General features: G+C 37.0%; 1 long non-coding RNA gene across 3 annotated transcripts in view; it reads right to left on the bottom strand.

The window, feature by feature from the left end:
- Positions 1-24,657, bottom strand: part of LOC115832899 — a 58,471-nt gene that overhangs the window by 18,931 nt on the left and 14,883 nt on the right. For 2 of the 3 annotated variants that reach the window (XR_004028294.1, XR_004028293.1), the window contains exon 4: positions 5,962-6,188. This is a non-coding gene — a long non-coding RNA (uncharacterized LOC115832899). Of the gene's footprint in view, positions 1-5,775; positions 6,189-24,657 lie in introns of those variants that run through there. The other variant, XR_004028292.1, reaches the window with a different exon arrangement.

Below are 24,657 nucleotides of genomic sequence, written 5' to 3'. Positions count from 1 at the left end.
ACACGAAAGCTTGTGCATGAATATTTATAGTAGCTTTATTCATTATTGCCAAAACTTGAAAATAACCAAAATGCCCGTTAGTAAATTAATGGGTAAATAAATGGTGGCACACCCAGAAATTGGAAAACTGTTTAGCACTGAAAATAAATGAGCTATCAAAACATGAAAAGACATGAAAACAATCTTAAATGCATGTTACTAAGTGAAGGAAGCCAGTCTGAAAAAGGCTACATACTTTATAATTCTAACTATATGACATTCTGGAAAAGGCAAACCTATAGAGTCAATGAAAAGATCAGTGGTTGCCGGAGGTTGTTGGGGAGGAATAAATAAGTAGGCAAAGCATAGACAATTTTTAAGTCATTAAAACTATTCTGTGTGATACTATAAAGGTAAATGCATGTTATTATACATTTGTCAAAGCCCATGGACTATACATCAAGAATGAGCCCTAATGAAAACTATGGACTTTGAATAATAATGATATGTCAGTGTAGGTTCATCAACTGTAAAAACAGGTACCACTACATTGTGGGATACTGATAGTGGAGAAGGCTTGCGTGTGGCAGGGTTGGTGGGGTGTGGGGTGTATATGCGAACTCTATGTTGTGCACAATTTTACTGTGAAACTGAACTGCTCTTAAAGTCTATTAAAGAAAAAGGAAATTTTCTAGTGGACCTTAGGGAAAGATGTTCATCCTTGATTAAAAAACGTGAGTAAAGATTTAAAAAAAGTCTTAAGTCTTGGTGTTCCCTAGATTTCTGCTTCATTAATAGTCAGAAGAGGACTTTTTGTTGTGATTTTTGTTCATGGTACTGGTGAGATAGATCAATTTTTTTTTTTTTTTTTTTTTTTGAGACGGAGTCTCGCTCTGTCGCCCAGGCTGGAGTGCAGTGGCGCAATCTCGGCTCACTGCAAGCTCCGCCTCCCGGGTTCACGCCATTCTCCTGCCTCAGCCTCTCCGAGTAGCTGGGACTACAGGCGCCCGCCAGCACGCCCGGCTAATTTTTTTGTATTTTTAGTAGAGACGGGGTTTCACCGTGGAGATAGATCAATTTTATAATTGCCTGGTTTCTCACAAGATCTCCATTATCATCTTGTCTGTGTATTTATGGCAAATATTCTTCCACTTAGGAATCAGATCTACTAACTTCTGAGAAAAATCAATGCATTTTATATGATGGCTGTTGATGTGTCGCCTTGAACAGTCTGAACCACAGCGCCAAGAAATCCCTCTCAAGTATGTTTAGGGTGGGTTCCCGGGGACTTAAGAGACTTGGAGAACTAAAGGGAGCAGCAGCCATTGTTAGCTACATATACCTTGTTCCAGTTATTCAGTCAAACACTGATCTATGTCTTTGTGAAGGAATTTTATGAATGGGATTAAATACTCTAATTGGTTGACTTTATTAAAAAGGGAGATTATGTTGTGTAGGCCTGATTTAATCCGTTGAAAAGTCTTTAAGTATGCTGAGGCCTTCTCTCAGTAGAGCCTCCCACTAGTGGGCAACAAGCCTTAGCTCCTGCCTCTGGGCTTCCGGCCTGCTCATGATCTTCCCTTCCTGCCTGCCTGCCCAGCAGACTTTGGGATCCTATAATTATATCAACAAATAGACATATAATTGCTCACATGTATATATAATCTCCTACTGGCTCTGCTTCTCTGAACTCTGACTGATACTTTTCTTTCACTGAATATCTAATATTTCATTGAAGTTTGATAAAATTCAGGATGGAAAAGTAGGGAGGGAAAAGTGAGATAAAAAATAGGATGGAGGGAGAAAAGAAGGAAGGGTGTTTTTATTATTGTACTTTTATGTTCAGATGTTTAAATACCTTTTTTAAAAAGGAATGCTTATTTTGTCTTTCAAATGATTATGTTCATCAACTTTTGACATCTTGTCTAAAATTGCATGTTAACTATATGCTAGTAATAGGTATCAGTATTGAATCAATAACACTAGGAATATGTGAAACATCAACATTTCCCAGAGTGAACCCTTGGTTTTGTATCCAGTTTTGGATTACAGGCCAGAAATTTTCCTGCTAATAGTTTTATGTATGATAATTCTCTACAGTTTAGTGTAATTAGTACTTTCCTACAGCACATTCTCTTATAACCTACTCAATAGCATCCAAGCAAAATAGAATTTCTCTTTTAATTAGTGAACACTGGAATACCAATGTATTGGTCCATTTTCATGCTGCTGATAAAGACGTACCTGAGACTCAGAAGTAAAAGAGGGTTAATTGGACTTACAGTTCCACACAGATGGGGAGGCCTAGAATCGTGGCAGGAGGTGAAAGGCACTTCTTACATGGTGGTGGCAAGAGAAAATGAGGAAGATACAAAATCAGAAACCCCTGATAAAACCATTAGATCTTGTGAGACTTATTCACTACCATGAGAAGGGTATGGGGCAACTGCCCCCATGATTCAAATTATCTCCCACTAGGTCCCTCCCACAACACATGAAAATTATGGTAGTACAATTCAAGATGAGATTTGGGTAAGGACACAGCCAAACCATATCATTTCACTCCTGGCCCCTCCAAATCTCATGTCCTCACATTTCAAAACCAATCATGCCTTCCCAGCAGTTCCCCAAAGTCTTAACTCATTTCAGCATAAACCCAAAACTTTACAGTCCAAAGTCTCATCTGAGACAAGGCAAGTCCCTTCTGCCTATGAGCCTATAAAATCAAAAGCAAGCTAGCTATTTCCTAGATACAATGGGGGTACAGGTATTGGGTAAATAGTCATTCCAAATGGGAGAATTTGGCCAAAACAAAGGGGTTACAGGGCCCATGCAAGTCTGAAATCCAGCAGGGTGGTCAAATTTTAGAGCTCCAAAATGGTCTCCTTTGGCTCCAGGTCTCACATCCAGGTCATGGTGATGCAAGAGGTGGGTTCCGATGGTCTCAAGGAGCTCTGCCCCGGTGGCTTTCTCCCAGCTGCTTTCATGGGCTGGCATTGAGTGTCTCCAGCTTTTCCAGGCCTATGGTGCCAGCTGTAGGTGGATCTACCATTCTGGGGTCTGAAGGATGGTGGCTCTCTTCTCACAACTCCACTAGGCAGTGCCCCAGTAGGGACTCTGTATTGGGGGCTCCAACCCCACTTTTCCCTTCTGCACTGTCCTAGCAGAGGTTCTCCATGAGGGATCCACTCCTGCAGCAAACTTCTGCCTGGGCATCCATATCAACCAACTCTCCAATCAAAATAATAAATAAAAAATAAGTTTTTATTTAAAATAGTGAAGTAGTAAAGTTTTATATTTATCTCAAAAAACATATACTATAAAACATTTTTAACTTTTTTATAGATTTATAATTTTAAGCTATATTAAATGCATGCAGAAAATATGCTAAACATCACAAATTTGGAAGAAAAAGTAGTTGATTTTGCAATCTGCAAGAATTAATATAGAATTCATTTACTTATCTGGGCACTGTGGTACATGCCTATAGTCCCAGCTACTTGGGAGGCTGAGGTGGAAGGATTGCTTCAGCCTGGGAGGTAAAGGCTTCAGTGAGCCGAGATCACACTACTGCCCTCCAGCCTACGTAGCAGAGTGAGACTCTGCCTCAAAAAATATATATAATAATAATCCATCTGCTTATTTACTTTCTAACTAAGCAATGAGGGAGAGAGAGATAGTGGTTTCTTTTTTACACAGGTTAAGCATCTCTAATCCAAAATCCAATATCAAATGCACCAAATCTGAAATTATCTGAATGCTGACCTGATGCCACAAGTGTAAAGTTCCATGCCTGACCTTCTGTGACAGGTCACAGTCTAAGCACAGGCACACAATGTAGTTTATTCAGTGTCCCCAAGATAAAAAAGACTCTCCCAGCCCCTTCAATGATGATATATCTTTTTTTGCACAGGCCCAGATTCCCCCATCTAAGCATGCTCTCAAAGGGAAATAAAATGGCATGTGTGCCGGCCATATTGGCCAATGGCAAGTTTCCCACTGTATTACTCTGTTCCTGAATCACTATAAAGAAATACCTGAGACTGGGTAATTTATAAAGAAGAGGTTTAATTGGCTCATAGTCTGCAGGCTGTACAAGAGTGGCACCAGCATCTGCTCAGCTTCTGGTGAGGCCTTAGGAAGCTTTTACTCATGGCAGCAGATGAAGTGGGAACAGACACATCACATGGTGAAAGAAGGAGCAAGAGAGAGAGAAGTGGGAGGTTCCCGACTTTTAAACAACCAGGTCTTATGTGAACTAACTGAGCAAGAACTCTCATCACCAAGCAGATAGTGCTAAACCGTTCATAAGGGATTTGTCCCCATGATTCAATCACCTCCTACCAGACCCCCACCTCCAATATTGGGAATCACATTTCAACTTGAGAGTTGGAGGGGAAAATACTGAAATTATATCACCATGATGACCCACATGGGGCAAAGACCTATGAGCATTTCTCTCTGTGGATTTTTGTTCATTTTGTTTGCATATTCTTTCTTCTGTGGTGTAAAGATATTGTTGAAAATGTCAAAAAGGCCCACAGATACCCCATGGGTAACAGTGATAAGAAAAAGAGGAAGCGTTTATGTTTATCTGTAGCACAGAAAGTCAAGCTGCTGGAGAAACTCAACAGTAGTGTGCGTATGAAACAGCTCACAGAAGAGTGTGGTGGTGGAATGACCACCATATATGACCTGAAGATAAACTGTTGAAGTTCTACCCTGAAAGTGACAAACAGCCATTAAAGGAAAACACTACATACGGCTAAAAATATGGATCTCAGTCATGTATTGAAAGTGTAGATCCCTCAGCGTCACAGTGAACACATGACACTTAATGATATGCTGATCATGAAACAAGCAAAGATCTATCATGATGAACTGATAAAGGGAACTATGAATGTTCAATAGGCTGGCTGTAGAAGTTTTTTAAAAAGACATAGCATTAAATTTTTAAAGAATTGTGGTGACAAAGCATCTACTGATCTTGAAATAGAGGAGAAATTTATTGACAAATTTGCCAGGGTCATTGCTGATGAAATTTTGACTCCATGTCAAGTCTATAATGCTGATGAAATATCACTGTTTTGGTGTTACTGCCCCAGGAAGACACTGACTACAGCTGATGAGACAGCCTACAGTAATGAAGGATGCCAATAACAGAATAACTGTGTTGGGATGTGCCAATGCAGCAGGCATTGCATAAGTGTAACTTGCCATGATAGACAAAAGCTTGTGTACTCAGTTTTCCAGGAGTCCATTATTATGCTAACAAAAAGGTGTGGATCACCAGGGATATCTTTTCTGATTGGTTTCTCAAACATGTTTTACCAGTGGCTCATATATACTGCAAGGAAGCTAGATTGGATGGTGACTGCAAAATTTTGTTCTTTCTTGACAACTGTTAGTCTTCAGTGAACATTCTATCAAGAATAATGTTAATGTCACGTGCTTCCCCCAAATGGTACTTTATTAATTCAGCCATATGACAAGGGTACCCTTAGATCAGTGAAAAGTAAATATAGCAACAGTTTCTTGACAGCATGCTAGTAGCAGTGAACAGAGGCCTAGGTGTGGAAAGTTTTCAAAAGGAGTTTACCACAAAGGATACCATATATGCTGTTGTGAACACTTGGAACACAGGTTCTAAAGATACAGTTGTGCATCCCCAGCACAACCTTTGGCCTACAACTATGTTCAGTGATGATGATGAACAAGGTAGTGAATTTGAAGGATTCCGTATATCGAATGAGAAAAAAATGACGTCAGACATACTTACATATGCAAAAAACTTACCTTCAAAGTGTTAGTAAGCTGGAAGAAGGGTATAATAAAGTTTTTAACATCAAGAATAAAGCTCCAGTTGTTCATTCATTGACTGTGAGGTAGCTGAAATGGTCTTGAATCAAGGTGATTGTGACACTAGTGGCAATGAAGATGACATTGTTAATACTGCAGAAAAAGTGCCTACAGACAACATGGTGAAAATGTGCGATGGGTTTATTGAAGGACTGGAGCAGTGTGCATTCATAACAAAACAGGAAGTTGCGTCAGTTTATAAAATCAAAGGGAGACTCCTGAGACAAAAATCCTGCATAATAAGGCAGATAACTGGAGGAAACATTTAAAACTCTATCCAGCAGAATGTCTCCTCAACTGTAAAGGACCCGGTTTCTGGTCCGTCAACTTCTTCTGACATTTCTTCTTACCTACAAAAAATAAATAAATAAAATGCAATTTAAAGTAACCTTTTAATCAAAACACAGCATTGTAGGTAGAGACTGAAAGGCTGCCATTGTTTATGGTTGCTGTTGTGTAATAGCTGAAACAGGTGTTCTGGTGACACTACTCTGCTTCTTAGTTACTCTGAACACATTATTTTTTCACTGTATTAATGGTATGTCCTATTTTTCATTGTTACTTATGTGTGAATAAGTGTAAGAGAATGATTGCTTATCAGTAGCTTATAAATTTAGTCAAGAATGGTGGTGATTGCCAAGGAACCACAGGTTATCTTCATGAGTGACTGAGAAAGGTACCTCGTCACTTTCTGATGGTTCAGTGTACACACACTTTGTTTCATGCACAAAAATATTAAAAATATTTTATAAAATTACTTTCAGATTATGTGTATAAAGCACATGTGAAATATAAATAAAATTGTGTGTAGACTTGAGTTCTGTCCCCACGATATCTCATTATGTATATGCAAGTATTCCCAAAGCCAAAATTTGAAACACTTCTCATTCTAAGCATTTTAGATAAGAAATAACCTGTATTTCTTAGGATGTCAGCTGTATTTTGCTGTGTGTCTTTTAAAAATCAAGTATACATGATATGATCTGGTGCTCTAAGATAATATTAGAATTTAAGACAACTGAAGACTCAATTCATCCCTTTCTCTTTAGAAAGCATAAAAAATTCTAATCAAATGCCTACAAGATAAGGAATCTCAAAACTTTAAGTCTCTTTTTTATATCTCAAGAGAAAATAAAGGAAACAAAAGTGACATCTAATAAGATTACACAGCAAAATCCAAGTTAATGATGCCTTCACTAACAGTTCTTTTTTCCACTCCTAGTTTTATTCTTTCATTTAAAAACAGTATCTGGCTTATCAAAGTGGTTAGGACAGATTTCTTGTCACATGATTATTTAGAAATTATAAGACAAGAAACAGAAAACCATAGTTAATTGAACAGAATAAATATATGGAAATGTTTTAAAACTATTCTTAAATGTCATGAAAAGCTGTTTGAAAATATATTTTCCTTTTAAAGAAAATGGGTAGAAAAATTAAAATATTTCTAATAAGTTTGACTCATCAGCATCCCTTTTTAAAGCAACACACACACACTGATATGATTTGGCTGTGTTGCCACCCAAATCTCATGTTGAACTGTAGTTCCCACAATCCCCACATATTGTAAGAGGGACCCAGTGGGAGGTAATTGAACCATGGGATTGGTTACCTCCATGCTGTTCTCATGATAGTGAGTGAGTTCTCATGAGATCTCATGGTTTTATAAGGGGTTCCCCCATAACTTCGCTCTGCACGTCTCCTCGCTGCTGCCATGTGAAGAAGGACATGCTTGCTTCCCCTTCTGCCATGATTGTAAAATTCCTGAGGCTCCCCAGCCCTGAAGAACTAGAGCCAATTAAACCTCTTTCCTTTATAAATTACCCAGTCTGGGGTATGTCCTTATAGCAGTGTGAAAATTGACTAACGCAGTAAATTGGTACTGAAAGTGGGTCGCTGCTATAAAGATACTGGAAATTATGGAAGCAACTTTGGAATTGGGTAACAGGCAGAGGTTGGAACAGTTTGGAGGGCTCAGAAGATAGGAAAACATCGGAAAGTTGGAATTTCCTAGAGACTTGGAGAACTCAGAAGACAGGAAGATATAGGAAAGTTTGGAACTTCCTAGAAACTTGTTGAATGGCTTTGACCAAAATGCGGATAGTGATATGGACAATAATGTCCAGGCTGAGGTGGTCTCAGATGGAGATGAGAAACTTGGTGGGAACTAGAGTAAAGGTCACTCTTGCTATCATTCAAGATATGACTTGGGTGCTGTTAAATGTATTCAGTTTTATGTATTCACAAAGATATGGTTTGGAATTGGAATTTATGTTTAAAAAGGAAGCAGAGCATAAAGTTTGGAAAATTTGCAGCTGAGAGTGCCATAGAAAAGATAACCCATTTTCTAAGCAGAAATTCAAGCCAGCTGCAGAAATTTGCATAAATTATAGGAGCCAATGTTAATTACCAAGACAACGGGGAAAATGTCTCCAGGGCATGTCAGAGGTCTTCATGGCAGCCCCTCCTATCACAAGCCAGGAGGTCTAGGAGGAAAAAATGATTCTGTGGGCCGGGCTGAGGGTCTTGCTGCTTTGTGCTGTCTCGGACTTGATGCCCTGCATCCCAGCTGTGGCTAAAATGGGCCAGTGTACAGCTCAGGCCATTGCTTCAGAGGGTGCAAACCCCAAGGCTTGGCAGCTCCCACATGGTGTTGAGCCTGCAGGTGCACGGAAGTCAAGAATTGAGGTTTGGGACCTCTGCCTAGTTTTCAGAGGATGTATGGAAATGCCTGGATTTCCAGGCAGAGGTGTGCTTCAGGGGTGATCCCTTTATGGAGAAACTCTGCTAGGGCAATGTGGAAGGGAATTGTGGGATGGGATCCAGTCTATCATTGATGGGCATTTGGGTTGGTTCCAAGTCTTTGCTATTGTGAACAGTGCCGCAGTAAACATATGTGTGCATGTGTCTTTATAGTAGAATGATTTATAATCCTTTGGGTATATACCCAGTAATGGGATTGCTGGGTCAAATGGTATTTCTAGTTCTAGATCCTTGAGGAGTCACCACACTGTCTTCCACAATGGTTGAACTAATTTACACTCCCACCAACAGTGTAAAAGCGTTCCTATTTCTCCACATCCACTCCAGCATCTGTTGTTTCCTGACTTTTTAATGATCACCGTTCTAACTGGTGTGAGATGGTATCTCATTGTGGTTTTGATTTGCATTTTTCTAATGACCAGTGTATAAATTAGCATTAGTTGTTTATAACAGGGATTATAATAGTAATATCTGGATTCTACATGAAATTAATTTTGTAAAATGGGTAGTAATACAAATTATTTTAGTATTCTTTAGAGCATCAAAAGAAGAGCAATGTTGGAAAAATTTTCGGGAGAAAAAATATCTCATTTTTTAGTGGACTACATAAACAGAGAATTATATGTCTACAGAATCTCTGAGTCTCACTGTTGTTTGAATACTTCCGTGATGTCAAAGTATGGTTTTCAAAGGTTAAAAGGTGACTTTCATATAAAAATAAGCACATGCCCAAAATCTATTTAACACTTTAGTGAACCAGGAGGGTGAAGCTGTTTCCAAAAAAGTATAGAAGAAACAAAAGTATTTATAGTGACTGAATAAAAGAATGGTTGTAACATCATACACAAGACTAAATAATGTCTTATATGACAGAAGAAGAAAGAGAAGGAAGAGGAGGAGTAATGGTGGGTTTCAGACACCAATTGCATGTCTGCAGGAGAAAAATTATTAGCATTGCTATCAATATTAGACATGCTAACATCTACCCTTTGTGCGATGTAAAATAGCCTAATCAATAGTAAGTAGCATTCAGTACAAGTGATCATAATCAGGTAATTCTTGAGTGGGCTTGTTGGACAATGCTTCAGTATGACAGTCTCCCTTTGTGATCCTAAATAAACTGAAGATTTTTCTTGATTAAAAAAATAAGTTTGTCCGAGCATTTTGTCAAGTTACAGACACAGAACCAAAGATATTACATAGCTTTTGAATAGTCTGCTCCACAATTGTTTTGTTTTGTTTTAAATAACTCTTATTTGTTCTTCTATTCTGAGGCTAGGGGAAAAAAGACATTTGTTTCTATCAGGTTAATATGTACTACTTATTCATGTGTATGAATTCTACTGTTTTAAGGTCCCAGAATCTGCTAAGAGTCCGATCAGCAAGGAGTTGATATTTTATGTCACCTATGAGGCTGTGATCTTGTAATCTAAATGAGGTAGCAGACCAGTTTCCTGGGAGAGTTTTTAGACTTTGATTCCACATCTGAGTTACAGCACTTGTTCCTTAATGAAGGGCTTATAGTTCTGATTAAATTGGATTTATTCTCAAATATGGGAAGATTGTCTTGTACATGATCTTGGCTGTACAATTGATTTGTGCAATGAAATTCCAATTAAAAAAGTTTCTATTGAAGCTTGAAAATAACAACTGTGTCATTAAAATTAAAAGGATGTAGTAAAACCATTTTTTGTGAAGTAGTAAAGAAAATACTCTTTAAAATGTGTTTCATTTCAGTCTGCAAAAGCATAATCTAATAAGGAGGCTTAAAGATATGCTAATGATAACAATGATTCATATAACAGTCATACATATCGATAATATTGCAGACAAAACAACACATACCTGGACACACAATAGATTTTATTCATCAGTTTATTTAATACTATGCAGTTAATTATTGTCCCTCTTGATCTTGGGTCAGTAGTGTGCTTTCATAAATTTGGTGGCTTCTAGAGTTTTAAAAAAAACCAAACTACTGACTCAATTGTCAGGTATTGTCTTTATAGTCATCTAAGTGGTACCACCTTAAGTTCCAAAGCCTGTACTTCTGAGTCTATTCCTCAGGTTGAAATAATTTAAAAACATATGATACATGTCTTTCTGGGAGACTCTGCGACTGTTTTACTTACTTGAAGAACAAATCTCTGGCCTACAGCAGAGCCTTCCGATAAGTATGAAAGAAAAGCATAAGCTACCTATTGATGATATAACTGAAAGGCTGGGTTTAATTTATTGAGTATCCATCACCATCAGAATGGAGAAGAGGAATATTTTCCATTAAGGTGCATACATAACTGTGTCATGAAAATTTCATCAGTTTCCCCTAATGGTTGAGTAAGATATGCTTTTATTTTTTAATAGATGCTCCTTCCTCCTCACTCGTCTCTTTAGAGTGTGTCTTCCTTCCTTTTTTTTTTTTTTTTTTTGAGATGGAGTCTCGCTCTGTCCCCAGGCTGGAGTGCAGTGGTGCCATATCAGCTCACTGCAAGCTCCGCCTCCCAGGTTCACGCCATTCTCCTGCCTCAGCCTCCCCAGTAGCTGGGACTACAGGTGCCCGCCACGACACCTGGCTAATTTTTTGTATTTGTAGTAGAGACGGGGTTTCACCATGTTAGCCAGGATGGTCTTGATCTCCTGACCTTGTGATCCACCCGCCTCGGCCTCCCAAAGTGCTGGGATTACAGGCGTGAGCCACTGCACCCAGCCTAGAGTGTCTTCTTGAAAGTATTACTGTCTTGACAAAAGGCCCAATCTTTTGACTTTACAATGCAAGGTTTTGGCCTTCTGACCCTTGGAACTATAAACCCTTGCCTTCAGAATTAGTTCAGTGGCTCTCTCAAGGTATACATGACATAATCACAGGTATAGCAGTTAAGTCTTAAGAAGATATGAAAAGTTTTAACTGTCTATTTTTCAACTTTGGCATGTAGTATGTCTCAAATTCTGTCCAGACTTTGTAGACACTTTTGGGCTACCTTTACACACATGTAAATCTGAAATGCTGATTCACTGGTACCTTTTGTTTTTCCTCTCTTTTCATATTGGTACCAAAGGTCTTTGATTGGCTCCCTAAGAGTTTTTAGGCCTTTTGATGTTGCTCTATGAAGGATAAGATGTTACCATATTTACAAGCAACAAATTAGCCTGCCAAAGTTCCGGGGTTGCTGGTAGAAGACACAAGACTTCTGGGTCAGAAATAAAGGACTGTTTCTTACTCAAAACAAAGCAAGCAGTATGATCTGAGCCAGCAGTTTTAGTGAGATGGGATTTTTCTTCTTAAAATGCAAGCACATTTAAAAATATTAGAAGTTTTGTCTTTGTTTTCTGAGAATATTAGAATCATGTCTGTGTTTATTACTTTCTTTTTTTTTTTTTTTTTTTTTGAGACAGAGTTTCACTCTTGTTGCCCAGGCTGGAATGCAGTGGCATGATCTTGGCTCCCCGCAATCTCCACCTCCCAGGTTCAAGCGATTCTCCTGCCTCAGCCTCTAGAGTAGCTGGGATTACAGGCATGCCCACCCCACCTGGCTAATTTTGTATTTTTAGTAGAGATAGGGTTTCTCCATGTTGGTCAGGCTGGTCTCAAAATCCTGACCTTAGATGATCTGCCCACCTTGGCCTCCTAATGTGCTGGGATTACAGGCTTGAGCCACTGCGCCCAGCTTGTTACTTACTATGTAAGCACAAACCTCATTTATTTTTAGAGGCCTTGTATTTAATATATTAATACCCTCTAGAGTAAGAAAATACTTCATATATAATGAAAGGTCAAGGATTTTACCAATTATAGACAGACACACGAGACTTTCTAACCTTAGTCCATAACGTTAGATACAGGTCAAAATTCAACAATACACACAACATGCACACACGCACACACACACACACATATCACTGGTCCAAATTCCAAGGTACTTTACTTCTTTCTAATGAGCATGAAATATTTCTTAATTGATTTACACTTATACATAGATAAGTACCTATCAACAATTAATTAGCAATTTCCTCTGTTATCTATATTCAATTCCCTGATGTTACCAAAGGGTTGTATAACTCCAAACTTTACAAATTGAATGACTTTGTAAGACATGGGATTGTAAGATGTTTCCTATTTATGAAGTAAAAATTCAATATTGAAATCTACACTGAACACAGTCTCCAGTCTGACAAACACCACTAGTTTGTTCATAACAATATAAATAGAGACTATTAGGGTGGAGCAAGATGACAGAATGGAAGGTCCTACCAATCATCTCCACTGCAAGGATAACAATTTGACAACTATCTACACACAAAAAAAGCATGTTCATAAAAACCAAAAATCAAAGGAGTACTCCCAGTACCTAATTTTATCTTCATATTACTGAAAGAGGCACTAATGAGGTCAAAAAACACAGTCTTGCAGTGCTGATGCCACTCCTCTCCTCTTCCCCAGCAGCGGCAGCATGGTGTAATATGGGTGGCAGTTTTGGTGCAGAAAGCGTTTTGGTGCACTGGGGAGAAGGGAAATGGCAACGCACACATTGGATTTATGTAGTGCAGACGTTCTCAATCTTTGCTGCATGTAGAATCACCTGGAGAGCTTTTTACAAAAATATTCATGCTTGGGACACACCATACTGCATAAATCAGAGTTGCTGAGGATAGGTCTCAAGTATCAGTATTTCCCAAAACTTCTTCACATAGTTAAATGTACAGCCAATGTTTAGAAATACTGATACAGTGAGGGTTTCAGCTTCTAGACATCCGTATATTTGTCTCTGATATTTCTCCCAAAGTCTTCATATACTTTAAAACAAATTGCTACTATGTCATGTTTTTAAAATAAGAGGCTTAAAATATATTCACAAAATTTTTCACTCTTTTTTAAAGAAATAAATATGTTCTGCTAATATTTGGAAAACTATAGCTAAAATATATCTCGGCAGAATATAAGGGCATGTTCCACATGCTGGTCTGGGCGTATAGTAAACTAGACTCCCATATTGGTTTACGCAGTGTCTTTAATGTGTGGTGGTGGGTGCAAGTGTGTAGGTGAGGGTAGGAAGAGGATGCAGGCTAATGTTATTTCAAAACTGAAAGCAGTTTTTCATATAAAAGGATGATATATCCTTTCTTAAGGAAAAAATGTGTTTTAATTGGCCTGCCGGTTATACAAAGGTACGGTAAACATCTTATTCTGGGATGAGAAAGTTTAAGACAATAAAATGTTCTTTCAAGAACAAAAATGCAAAGGGTTAATTTTACTCTTGGAAGAGTTTCCAGAAATCCCTCTCACACACACATTTTTTGGTGGATATCTGAGAGGGGTGTTCTGAATTCTTTGGTGGGGAGATATAGAGAGGGAGGTATGGTGGTCCTTGAAATAGGATAGCTCTGTGGAAGCACAGTTGAGAATTGTCGAGGGTACCTGTGGGGTAGCCCAGTCTAAAATCTCTCATATACTCAATCCCATTTCAAGATTTCAAGTGTTTTATTTTTTTGAATGTGTGTGCATATGCTTCTCACCAATAAAAATTTGGGTTTCTGTATGCAAACCTTTAGTAAAATCTTGCTAAACCATGTGAGCTGGTCATCCCTGTGCTTTGTGGAGTTAGGGAATATTCTGGGCCCATGCTTGGAAAGCAGTGCCAAAGTGGACGGCAGCAACTGCCTCAGGAAAAAGTTCCCAGAAAGCAAGACAAGATGCAGAGTAGGATGGAGATGTGATCTGACACAAGGAGCAAGGCATGGTAGAGGAATAACTAGAATAATTCTGGAACTGGAAAACATTCCTCAGTGGTTCTAGGAATACCTAGGAAAACAGTGTTCCAAGACCAGACATTCAGTTACTGAGGATTGATGCTATTTGAGATAAAGTGAAGAGTGGCTCCTGATAGCTGAAGAAGAAGAGACAACTGGATTGTAATAGGAAAAAAACTACCTCAGTTTATAAAAACAACTATTTATTCTATTAGTCAAGAAGCATCCATTAATTGTATTAATTGCATATGTTGATAAATATTATATAATTATCAAATATATATATATATAAAACTGGGCCAGTATCAAAAATTTTCTTTAATGAGGCATAGCATTAAAATAATAAATACATAGTGAAGACTTTGCCACGCACTGTACAGATGCAGCTATTAATTATTATCTGCAATGGTAAGTCTTTGATGGGAAAATCAAAGACTTTGGTATTTTTAAAAATACGAAACAGATTATCCTATATGAGGTGTGCATTTTTATGTTTTAGTTTTATAAAGTTTTTGCTTAATTGTCATTTTCACATGTAATATTTCCATTCTATTTCTGGATGCAATTAAATAAAGGAGATTTATTTTGAAGCTGATCCGTGGAGAATCCCTTTTAGCAGGATGAGAGCATAATGAGAGGAGGTTAAATAGCCAAGACAGCCAGTGCAGCTGAGGATCATCAAAGATCAGCATAGGAAGGAAATTCAGGATATAGAAGCCATCTGGCCAAAGGTAATTTAGCAAATTCTCAAAGGAAATCTAGCTTTTGTTAACTTCAGTTGCAACACATAACAGAAATGTTTGAAACTCTCTTAATAAAATGAGTGATTCAAGATTCTGTGGGAGGATATCCTGTAATGCTGTCTTTAAACATATTGGGAATTTCCCATTCTCAAATATCCTTAGGTAAAACTAAAAATGAGCTATTGCATGCATGACCCTGTAGCATATTCAGTCAGCATACACATTATGAGCGTACTTTGTCTAGATGATATTTGGAAAAATGAAATAATAACCGAAGTACTTATTGCATAGTTGAAGTTTTGTTATTATGATAACCCTATATTATATATGCTCATTTATATTCCCTTTGGTTTTGGTCTTTACCCTTGTTGTCCTGCCAAGGCCTCTCTTTTCTGTATTTATCCCAGGCTGGTCCAGTGTTGGAATGACATTCTCATTAACATTTCTGGTAAAATGTGAGTAACTGCCAAAGAAATTATAAAATTCAAGCATTCAATGTTATAGATTTTCATCCAATCTTTTAATTATATCTGAAGATGTAACACAGTTGGGTTTACAATTTGAAGACCTAAACCTTCTTGGATTCCCTAAAATAATTACATTTTTTCTCAACAAATATTCGCTGAGTACCTCTATGTACCAGACACTGTTTTACATACTGGAGATAAAGCAGTGGACAATAAAGAAGAAAACAAGACATACTGCCCCTGTGAAGCTTATAGCTAGTAAATGTGTATATCTATATCTTTATGTAAAAATATTGTAGTAAAAATCAAAATTTTTAATATAATACACAAGAATGAACACACACACACACACAAACACACACACCTGTATAACAGAAAAAGGGCATTGGTGGTCCTTGAATTGGGAATTTAAAAAAAGGTATGTATTAAAAAGGATTCCTGAGAAGTTGACAATTGAACAAGGACTTGAAGAATTTGTTTAATGTCTCAGAATGCTGTTGTATGGGAATGCGAGAAGGGAATGAACAATAGTTTGTTTTAATACATAAATTGATAGAATCCTAAAAAAAAGCACACAGCTAGTTGATATAATGACATATAATTCTTCAGAGAATGGAAGCCTTCCCAGTAGTGGGAGGGTTAGAATTAGTTGTTTGATCTAAACTATCCATTCACTTGCTTTAAAGTAAATAGATAAGTTGTGGTTACTCATAGAGAATTCTAGATAAAATAACAAGTTTTAAAAAAGATACATATGAGAGAAAGGGAAAGATGACCAAATAGAAACCTCCACTGATTGCCACCTGCCACAGGAAAATCAAATTTGTCAACTATGCAAAAGAAAGCACCTTCATAAGAACTAAAAATCAGGTGAGCAATCACAGCACATAGTTTTAAATTCATATTGCTGAAAGAGGCACTGAAGAGGGTAGGAGGGACAGTCTTGAATCACCAACACCTCCCCTTTCTCTTTCCCCAGCAGCAGGCATATGGTGTGGAGAGAGAATCTATGTGCTTGGACCAGGGAAAGTGCAGCAGTTGTGATACTTTTCATTGAACTTAGTGCTGCCCTGTCACGGTGGAGAGCAAAACTAGCATGAACAGAGCCAACACCCACTCATGAAGGGATCATTTAGATCAGCCCTAGGCAGAGAGAAATCCCACATCCCAGCATCAGAACTTGAGTTTTGACAAGCCTAGCCACTGTGGGATAAAGTGCTCTGGGGCACTAAATAAACTTGTAAGGCAGTCTAGGCCACAAGGACTGCAACTTCTAGGCAAGTCCTGGTGCTGTGCTGGGCTTGGAAATGGTGGACTTGGGCAGCATTCTACCTAGTGAGACATAAACTAGGTGGCTAAGGGACTGTTTGTGCTACCCTTGCCACAAACGCAGGCAGCACAGCTCACAGCAATGGTAACCCCTTCCTTCTGCTTGAGGAGAAGAAAAGGAAGAGTAAAGAGGACTTTGTCTTCCATCTCGATTACCAGCTCAGCCACACTAGGATAAGGCAATGGGCAGAGTCGTGAGGTTCTCATTCTAGGACCCAACTCTTGGACAACATTTCTAGATACACCCTAGGCCAGAAGGGAATCCTCTGCCTTGAAGGGAAAGACCCAGTCCTGGCAGAATTCATCACCTACTGACTAACAAGCCGTTAGGCCCTAAATAATCAGTGCTGATACCAAGGTAGTACCCTGTGGATCTTGGATAAGACTCTGAGACATACTGCCTTCAGGTGAGACCCAGCACACTGCCAGATATAGTGGCTACGGTGAGACTCCTTTGGCTTGAGAAAAGCAGAGGGAAAAGTAAAGGAGACTTTGTCTTACACCTTAGGTACCACCTTGGCTACAGGGAGGTAGAGAATTAAGCAGGATCTCAGAGTCCTCAATTACAGGCCTTGCTTCTTAGATGATATTTCTGGACTTGCCCTGGGCTAGAAAGGAGCCTACTGCCCTGAAGGGAGAGTACCAGGCCTGGTAGCATTCACCACGAGCTGACAGAGGAGCCCTGGGACTTAAATGAACATCTCTGGTAGTCTCGCAGTAGTCCCCATGAGTCTACAGTGGTGGTGCCCACAGGGAGAGACTCCTGTCTGTGAAAAGGGAAGGGAAGAGTAAGAAGGACTTTGTCTCATGGTATGAGTTCCAGCTTAGCTGCAGTAGAAAAAGTACCAGGTAGGTTTCTAAGGAGTTTTGCTCCAATTCCTGGCTGCCAGATGGTATCTTTGAACCCACCCAATGACAGGGGGATCTCACTACCCTAAAGGGAAGGACACAAGGCTGGCTGGTTTCTCCACATGATGTTTGTAGAGCCCTAGGGCCTTGAGTAAGCCTATGCAATAGCCAGGTAGTGGTTAGAGTGGGCCTTGGGTGAGACTCACTGCTTCAGGCCTGATCCAATGCTGTCCTAATGGTGGAGGCCATAGAAGTGCTTGTGTCCCCCTGCCCAAGTCCAGGAGGCACAGAGAGAGACTTCATTCATTTGGGAGAAAGTAAGGGAAAAGGACAAGAGTCTCTGCCTGGTAACCCAGATAATTCTTCTGGATTTTTTCCAAGAACCCCAAGGTGATACCTCTATCAGTGTATAAGAACCAAAGCATTACTGGGGTTGGGGTGCCCCCTAATGCAGAAACAGCTTAGATCACAACACCCAACTCCCTCAAATACTTGGAAAGCCTTCCCAAGAGGAGGGTTACAAACAAGCCCAGACTATAAAGACTACAATAAATACCTAACTCTTCAATGCCCAGATGAAAACCCATAGGAATCATGACCATCCAGAAAAGCATGACCTCACCAAACTAACTAAATATGGCAGCAGAGATCAATCCCAGGGAGAGAGATATGTGACCTAACAGACAGATACTTCAAAAGTGCTGTTTAAGGAAACTCAAAGACATTCAAGATAACACAGAGAAGAAATTCTGAATTTTATCAGATAAATTTAGCAAAGCAATTGAAATAATTGAAAAGAAGCAGAAATTCTGGAGTTGAAAAATGCGATTGATATACTAAAGAATATATCAGAGTCTCTAACCAGCAGAATTGATCAAGAAGAAGAAGGATTAGTGAACTTGACAATTTGAAAACACACAGTCAGAGGAAAAAAAAGAAAAAGAAATTTAAAAATGAAATATGCCTAGAAGATTTAGAAAATCACTTCAAAGGGACAAATCTAAGAGTTACTGGCTTTAAATAAGAGGCAGAAAGAGAGAGAGAGAATGAGAATATTCAAAGGGATAACAGAGAACTTTCCAACCCAGAGAAAAATATCAATATATAAGTACAAGAAGGTTGTAGAACACTAAGCAAATTTAACCTAAAGAAGACTACTTCAAGGCGTTTAATAACCAAACTTCTAAAAATAAAGGATAGAGAAAGGATCCTAAAAGAAGCAAGATAAAAGAAACAAATAACATGCAATGGAGCTCTAATACATTTGGCAGCAGACTTTTCAGTGGAAACCTTACAGGCCAGGAGAGTTTGGAATGACATATTTAAAGTGCTGAAGGAAAAACACTTTTACCCTAGAATAGTATATCCAGCAGAAAATATCCCTCAAACATGAAGAAGAAATAGAGACTTTCCCAGACAAACAAAAGCTGAGGGATTTCATCAACACCAGACCTGTCCTACAAAAAAAAAAAAAAAAAAAAAAAAAATGCTAAAGAGAGTACCTCAATAAGAAAGTAAAGGAGTTAATGAACAATGAGAAATTACCTGAAGGTACAAAACTCACGGTTAATAATAAGTACTTAGAAAAACACAGAATATTATAACAATGTAATTGTGGATTGTAAACTCTTCCCTTAGGTAGAAAGACAAACAGGTTAATCAATCAAAAATAATAACTACAACAACTTTTCAAGACATAGACAAGTATGAGAAAACATAAAGAGAAACAACAATAAGTTAAAAAGCAATGGGATAAAGTTAAAGTGTAGAGTTTATTAGTTGTCTTTTTGCTTGTTTGTTTTTTATGTAAACAGTGTTAAGCTGCTATCAGTTTAAAATAATGGGTGATTATATAGTATTTGCAAGTCTCATGATCACTGCTAATCAAAAAGCAAACAACAGATACTTAAAAAATAAAAAGTAAGAAATTAAAGCATACCACCAGAGAAAATCACCTTCACTAAAAGGAAGACAGGAAGGAAGGAAAGAAAGAAGATAAGACTACAAAACAACCAGAAAACAAATAGCAAAATGGCAACAGTATGTACTTCTTTATCAATAATAATATTAAATCATAATCAACAATGGGCTAAACTATCTAATCAAAAGACACAGATTGGCTGAATGGATATAAAAACAAAATCTCACGATCTTTTGCCTGCAAGAAACACACTTCATCTCTAAAGATACATATAAACTGAAAGTAAAGGAATGGAAAAAGATATTTTAAACAAATGGAACCCAAAAAGAACAAGCTAGCTATACTTATATTAGACAAATAGATTTCAAGATAAAAACTATAAGAAGAGACAAAGAAGAAATCCCAATACAATAATAGCTGGAAACTCCAACACCCCACTTTCAGCATTGGACAGATCCTCCATACAGAAAAGCAACAAAGACACACCAGACTGAATCTGCATCGTAGACCAAATGGACCTAATAAATATTTACAGAACATTCCATCCAGTGGCTGTAGAAGGCACATTCTACTCCTCTGTGCAAGAATAGACCATATATTAGGTTAACAAAACAAGGTCTAAAACATTTTAAAAATTGAAATAATATCAAGCATCTTCTCTGACCACAGTGGAATAAAACTAGAAATCAATAATGAGGAATTTCAGAAATTATACAAACACATGGAAATTGATATGTTTCTGAATGACCAGTGGGTCAGTAAAGAAATTAAGAAGGAAATTTAAACATTTCCTGAAACAAATGATAATGGAAACACAACATAACAAAACCTATGGGATACAGTGAAAGCAGTACTAAGAGGGAAGTTTATAGCTATAAGTGTCTACATCAAAAAAGAAGAAAAACTTCAAATAAACAACCTAACAATGCATCTTAAACAGGAAAGCAAGAGCAAACCAAACCTAAAATTGGTAAAAGAAAAGAAATAGTAAATATTAGGTCAGAAATAAACGAAATTGAAATGAAGACAACCACACAAAATCAACAAAGTAAAAACATGCTTTTTTTTTTAAAAGATAAATAAAATCAACAAACCTTTAGCTGGACTAACTAAGAAAAAAGACAGAAGACCCAAATAAATGAAATCAGAGATGAAAAAGGAGACATCACGATGGATACTGCTGAAATTCACAGGTCACTAGTGGTTACTGTGAGCAACTATTTATGCCAATAAATTTGAAAATCTCTAGGAAATGGATAAATTCCTAGACATATACAAGCTACCAAGATTGAACCATGAAGAAATCCAAAACCTGAACAGACCAATAGCAAGTAGTGAGATCAAAGCTGTCATAAAAAGTCTTATAGCAAAGAGAAGCCCAGAACCCATGACTTCACTGCTGAATTCTACCAAACATTTAAAGAAAAACTAATACCAATCCTACTCAAACCAAAATATAGAGGAGGAGGTAATATGTCCAAATTCATTCAATGAGGCCGGTATTACCCTGATACCAAAAACAGAAAAAGACACATCAAAAAACAAAACTAAGGCCGATATTCCTCATCAATATTGATGTTTAAATCCTCAACGTAATACGAGCAATGTGAAATCAACAACACATTAAGAAAATAATTCATCATGACCAAGTGGGATTTATTCCAGGGATGCAAGCATGGTTCAACATATGCAAGTCAATCAATGTGATACATCATATTAACAGAATGCAGGACAAAAACCATATGATCATTTAAATTGATGCTGAAAAGCTATTTAATAAAATTCAACATTCCTTCATTAAAAAACTGTCAAAAAGTGGGTATAGAAGAAACATACCTAAACATAACAAAAGCCATACAGAACAGACCCACATTTAGTATCAAATGAAGGGGGAGAAACTAAAAGACTTTCTCTAAGATCTGGAGCATGACAAGGATGCCCTCTTTCACCACTAGTTTTTACCCAACAGTACTGGAATGAATTTTCTGTCCCATTCTTCTAGCTTATATGATATGCTCTTTTGTACCTTAAAATTATTTCCATGTTAATCCATATTAATACATGCATAAAGTATTTGCTTGTTCTTTTTTATTTTATTTTTGGCAATTGCAAAATATTCCATTTTATGAATATACCATAATTTCTTTGATTTATTAATGGAAATTTAGAGTGTTTATTTTCCTATTATAAATAATGTTACGCTGACTAATCATGTGCATATGTAATTTTGCCTGTGTAGTAGTATATGTCTAGGACAAATTTCTGGGAATAGAATTATGGTGCCAAAGGGTATACACATTTGAATTTTGATCATTGCTGCCAACTAGCCTCCATAGTAGGGATTGTATAATTTACTCTCTCACTATAAACTCATGAGGGCTCCTCTCTCTACAGCCTTGCCAACACAGTGTATCTTGAATTTTAGCTTATCAGGTAAGTGCAAATTATTATATTATATTATATTATATATTATTATATTATTATTATTATATTATTTATTATTATATATTATATTATTTATTATTATATTATATATTATTATATTATATATATTATATATATATATATATATATTATATATTATATATTATATTATATATAATATATTATATTATTATATTATATATATTATATATTATATTATATATCATAATATATATTATATATCATAATATATTATATCATATATCATCATATATCATATTTATATTATAATATATTATATTTTATATATATTATAAGATAATTATAATATAATTTTCAGTAAGAGTTCTAAGGAGTCGTTGGTTAAGGGTTAGTAGAAGTATGACTTCAGTTTGACCGTAAAAAATGGCTGGGACTTGAATAAACATAAAAGAGGAGATAGGGCATTTATGGAGCATAATAATATACAGAGCAGATGGTCAGTGGAAGGAAGGGTGGAAGGAAGAAAACCGTCTAAACTAAAATATGCCATAGTGACAAAGAAGACAAAATGATAAAAGGCTTATTCAGGGAGGTCAGCAGGATACTCAGGGAAGACTATATCTGCCAGTGTTCTGGTCTTTGGATATTTTTAAATCCTCAACTAGAACTTTTTAAAGTTCTAATTGAGACATAGCCATGAATTAAGGGGAGTTGAGTTTTACGCTGAACAACCCTAAATTTTGCCCCACTTCTGCTTATTCTATTGTTGGTACCCTATAATTATGATGCTCATTCTGCCTGTGTCTTCGATACCTTCAATTTTGATTCTACGTTATCTGTTTTTTTTTTCATCTTGCTAATAAATATCATGAGAAGGGGACTATTTGTGGCCAGCTTGGTGGCTGGCTACTGCAAACATCAATGACTGTTACATTTTCCAAGACACAGTAGTTATTCATGTAGCCCAATGCCAGTATTGTTCTTATTCCATTCTTGGCCAATTTTCAGCTGTGTCTGTTTGAGCTTTTCCACTTACCTAAAATGTCATCCTTTCTCTTCTGACCCTACCCAAAGCCTACTTAGCATTCAAGGACTAACAGTCAGTATACACACATTGATTAATACTCTTTTCTCCCATACTTATGTGCCTTGTATAATTTTGTAGTATTTTATGCTTTCTCATCCTATAAACTGTTTTCCCTCCAAATACATAATACGTTTCTCATAATCAGAGATCATTTCTTATTTTTCACTTCCTATTCAACACATGCTAGTTAGTCAAATGATTTATTGATTCTTTTACCCAATATTTATTGAGCACTGACTGTGTTCATTAAAGGGCAAATATATTTGCATAATGAATACAATCCTTTACAACTCAGTCCTCAGTCTTCTTTTCAGCTCTCCTGATCTTCAACTTTTTATCTACCTTTAGGCTCTAGCCTTGATAAATTTCTCACCCAGTTTCTGACATATCACAGGTTGTTATTACCACACTTTTCCATTTGCTGTTCCCTGTTCCCATGCCACCTCCCCGCACATATTTATTTGGCCAGCATCAGTACCCCCTTAGTGCTTTGCTTATGCCTCTTACAGCAGATAGGCCAGATGCTCTTGCATTTCACTAGACTTGCATTTCTGAAGGTCCCAGAAACCTGTCTTATTCATACTTGCATACTCACAGCACAGCAATCAGAGAGTGCAAGGAAGGTGTTGTATCAATTCAGGAGTTATTACCAAAATAGAGAGGTGGAATTGATGAGGAGAAGAATCCTGTATTTTGAAATCTGGGGATAAAGAAGCTTTCAAGAAAAATTTGTGGTGAATATGAATGAGAACTCAAAAAGTGTGAAGAAAAATGAGAATAGATGAAGACCTTTGAATTTGACAAATAAGATGCCATTAAAATACATGTGCAGTAATAAAGTATTGCTACTGAAGAACTGAATATAGCTCATTCATTTAAAATTTTTGGCAATAAAAGGAAAGAGAAATACAAGAATTAAGTAAAGATGTCAACATTAGCAAAGGGAAAAATATTCTTAAGATAAGGGTGATGAATTTGTTGATTTTAACATCTTCACAAACTTTCATTAGTAGTTACTTTGCATGTATACTTTTTCCACACCTTTGAAGCAAGTAAGAAAAAATATTATTATATTAAGTTAAATTATATAAAAAAATAATACTTAAACATTGCCATTTGCTGCTATGCCACCTTTGTTTCTTAATATAACATAACACATCCTGGTCTGAGTTACTGTCACTCCACAGAGTTATGTTTATGAAGTGCTGCCTAATAAAATATTTCTTGTTTGTTTTAATTGTTCTCATTAAATTTAGCTCATTCTTCAACACATATCTTAAACTTCACCACCTCCATGAAGTCTTCATAAATACCTCTAGTTGGAATCCTTAGGCAATCCCTCACATTACCATACTATTTATTTCCATTTCTTAGAGCATAAATAATGGAGTCACTAATCTCATTGTTTTTAAATTAATAGACCTTATTTTTAAAGCAGTTTTAGGCTTACAAAAAAATTAAACAGAAAGTACAGAGGTTCCCACATGTCTTCCTTCTTTACTCTCCTTT

This window comes from Nomascus leucogenys, chromosome 23 (genome assembly GCF_006542625.1).
Source record: "Nomascus leucogenys isolate Asia chromosome 23, Asia_NLE_v1, whole genome shotgun sequence".
Lineage (NCBI taxonomy): Eukaryota > Metazoa > Chordata > Mammalia > Primates > Hylobatidae > Nomascus > Nomascus leucogenys.
Note: the sequence above shows the minus strand (reverse complement) of the source record. Positions and strands in the feature narration are given on the sequence as shown.